This window comes from Cetorhinus maximus, chromosome 19 (genome assembly GCF_964194155.1).
Source record: "Cetorhinus maximus chromosome 19, sCetMax3.hap1.1, whole genome shotgun sequence".
NCBI classification, from domain to species: Eukaryota; Metazoa; Chordata; class Chondrichthyes; order Lamniformes; family Cetorhinidae; genus Cetorhinus; species Cetorhinus maximus.
Window position 1 is genome coordinate 95025645 of NC_135897.1, and position 3932 is coordinate 95029576.

General features: G+C 42.1%; 1 non-coding gene across 1 annotated transcript; it reads left to right on the forward strand.

Annotated features, from left to right (window-relative positions):
* Positions 1-773: 773 nt before the first annotated feature.
* Positions 774-881, forward strand: LOC144694324 (U6 spliceosomal RNA). Its single transcript, XR_013579711.1, has one exon. It is a non-coding gene; the product is annotated as a U6 spliceosomal RNA (small nuclear RNA).
* The last annotated feature ends 3051 nt before the right edge of the window (positions 882-3932 follow it).

Genomic DNA, 3932 nt, shown 5'->3' on the forward strand with positions numbered 1-3932 from the left:
AGGGTAGATGTTGGGAAGAGGTTTCCACTTGTGGGGGAATCTCGACTCATGGACATAGTTACAGAATAAGAGGAAACTCATTTAAAACTGAGATGCGAAGGAATTTCTTCTCTCAAAGGGTAGTGAATGTCTGGAATTCTCTACCCCAGAGAGTTATGGAGGCTAGATCACTGAAAGTATTTAAAGAGGAGGTAAATAGATTTTTGGAAATATCAGGGCTATGAGGAGCTGGCACGAAAGAGGAGTTGAAGCCTGGGGCAGATCAGCCATGAATGGCGGGGCAGGCTTGAGGGGCTGAATGGCCTACTCCTGCTTCATATATTCCATGCAATCTCAGTGTGTTACTGGGGGAATTGTGCTGAAATCAATGGAGTGATATTTCAGAATGATTTTGTCATTCTGCTGGAAAACAATTGAAAGCAGAGAGCACCACAGGTGAAACCCATTCTGGTCTTCACCCAATGCCATATTATTATGGGATATGGGCGTTGATGTCTGGAGTCACCAGACCAGGTAAGGGACATTAGTGAACCAAGTGGGTTTTTAAACAATAATACTTTTAATTGCTGATTTTTTACTGAATTCAAATTTCACCATCTGCCCCATGGTGGGATTCAAACCAAGGTCCCCAGAGCATTAACCTGGGTCTTTGGAATACCAGTCCAGTGATAATACCACTATGCCACCGCCTCCCCTTATAATATCTATTGTTAACATGGCCATCTCAAGCCAGAACAGCACCATCCTCAGTCTGTACTCCGCTGTGGCAGTTAGTGCTCGCTTCGGCAGCACATATACTAAAATTGGAACGATACAGAGAAGATTAGCATGGCCCCTGCGCAAGGATGACACGCAAATTCGTAGAAGTGTACAATTAAACCCCTGAGCACTTCTGCATGAGAGAGGGGTTAAAAAATCAGCCCCATCTGTAAGCGATTGCTATCCAGTGGTACTTACTGGAAAGTGTATTGGGTGTGAACGCGATGTTCATCTATGAAGCCTCCCACAGGAAGAAAAAGTTGCAGTTACATAATATCTTTCACAATCTCAGGACATCTCAAAGCGTTTCACAGCCAATTAAGTTCTTTTTGAAGGATAGTCAGAGTTGCAATGGCAGCCAATTTAAGATCCCACAGGCAGCAATGTTGTCTCTGGAATAAATGTTGACTAGGAAACTGGGCACAACTCCCTTGTTCTTCTTTTAATATAAAACATTCCACTGTTGCCGATCAGGGATTATCCTTTCTGCGTCTGCTCATACAGGTTTAATATGGCAACAAAATAAGCTTGGCTGGCCAAGTTTTGTGAAACCAGCTTGGGATAGGATCCCTTGCACATGACAGCAGAAGCGCACTGAGCAGAGCAAGAGACCAGGGGTCAGAAACTCAGCCAGGAAAAGGTGGCACTAGGTGTTCCTGCAGAGGGCCAGCACAGACGTGATTGGCTGAATTTCCTCCTTCTATACCGTAACCGTTCTATGACTCTATGAATCAACTCTAAAATGCCCTCTCCTGACCCTTAAAGGAACAGAGCAACAGGAGGAGGCCACTCAGTCCCCAACTCTAATTCATAGGGACGTAAGAAATAGGAGCAGAAGTAGGCTATTCAGCCCCTTGAGTTTGGCCCACCATTCATCTAGATCATGACTGATCTTCCATCTCAATGCCATTTTCCTGGCACTATTCCCAAATCCCTTGATATCTTTAATATCTAGAAATCTATCAATCTCAATCTTGAATATACTCAATGACTGAGCCTCCACAGCCCTTTGGGGTAGAGAATTCCAAAGATTCACCACCCTCTGAGTGAACAAGTTCCTCCTCATCTCAGTCCTAAATGGCCTACCTTTTATTCGAGACTACGGTCCCTGGTTCTAGACCCCCAACCCCCAGCCAGCAGAAGCATCCTTCCTTCATCTACTCTGTCGAGCCCTGTAAGAATTTTGTGTGTTTCAATGAGATCACCTCTCATTCTTCTAAACCCTAGAGAATACAGGCCCAGTCTCCTCAATCGCTCCTCATAGGACAATCCTTTGATCCGTGGAATCATCTGGTGAACCTTCGTTGCCCTCCCTCTATGGTAAGTACATCCTTCCTTAGGTAAGGGGACCAAAACTGTACACAATACTCCAGGTGCAGGCTCCGAAGGCTCTATACAATTGCAGCAAGACATCTTTACCCCTGAACTCGAATCCTCTTGCAATCCTTTTTTGCTATTTAATTAGATGATGGCTGATCTGTATTTTAACTCTATATACCCATCTTGGTTCCATATCCTTAATGCCTTTACCTAACAGAAATCTATTGATCTATGTCTTGAAATTTTCACTTGCCCCCCAGCATCCACAGCTTTTTGGGGGATGGAGTTCCAGGTTTCCATTTCTCTCCATCTACCATATCACATCCTTTAATAACCCTAAGTACCTCGATTAGGTCACCACTTAATCTTCAAAACACAAGGGAGTATAAAGCTAGTACATGCAACTTGCCCTCATAATTTAACTGTTTTAGCTCCAACACCATTATGCACACCAGCAAAACCTTGAGTTGCTTTCAGCCTCCAACCACCCCACGTTCACCTTAAAATCAGCAGTGAAGGGGGGTGGTGCAGAAGGTGGAAATTCTAGCTAAATGTGCCTGTAGCTGACAGATTTTCTGTATATTTTGTAAGATTGGCAGAATTGTAACGTGAATTAAGGTTCCAAAGTAATGTCACTCTCTGGGCTGTCAGTTCTTGGCTCATTCATTGGCACTGAAACATCATTTCATAAACAAATCTACTACTTTAGTCTCACCTTTGGCTCGTTTTGGTAAACTTCTAGCCAGACTGCCATGAGTTCAAGTCCCCCACCAGAGACTTGAGCACAAGATCCAGTTCACACTCCGAGTGTAGTGCACTGCCGGAGGTGCTGTCATTTGGATGAGATGCTATATCATGGCCCTGTCTGCCTCACATGTGGACATACAGGATCCCACAGCACTATTGGAAGAAGAGCAGATGAGTTTTTACTGTTTCCTGACCAATATTTATCACTCAACCATTAGCAGGAAAATAGATTATCTAGTCTTTATCACTTTGTCCTTGGTGGGATCTTGCCTTGTAAAAATTGCTACGTTTTCCTACATTACAACGTTAGGTGTAAAATGCTTTTGGGTATCTTGAGGTACAAAACACAGTATATATTCAAGCTATTTCTTTCAAACATCAGGGATGCATTTGATATGTAACATTAATACTAATTTGAATATCAAAAGCAAAATTTTACAAAAAATTAATAGATCTAAACAATTCATCCCCACTTTGTCACAAATATAAGTCAGTTGAATGTCCAACATTCTCTATATTCTCTCTGTCCTTTTGATTTTCTCTGAAAAATGTTGAGAAATATAAACCCTTTGACTTGTACTCTGCTGCTGTAAGGAGGCTAACAGACTCTTCCAAGCATAAACTGTCTTCAGTCGACAACTACCTAAGACTAATTTATCAAAGTCTGGCAGACCTAATGTTTTACAAATAGAGAAAACAGACTGGTTATTTTGAATCATATAAGGGAAGCTTACAGTAGTTTAATTAAATCATTTGTTTCTTTCCCACCATGAAATGTTTGAAATGGAATGGAAAATTCCAAGTGCAGTTTACACAAGCATGATAAGATTGAACATGAAGGAATCTAAAGAGAATTTCCCATAGTCAACGAAGGAGTAATATCAGAACCTGTTGAACAGGAGCTAAAATCAAACAGTTACTCAGCAAAATTTCATGTTCCTGGATATTAGGGTAGATTAGAAATTAAACTCCCATTTCCAATTTCCCTTATGTGCAGTTTCTACTTCGTATCTAACCCAGTACTGTACCTGCCCTGGGAGTGTTTGATGGGGACAGGGTAGAGGGAGCTTTACTCTGTATCTAACCCTGTGCTGTACCTGTCCTGG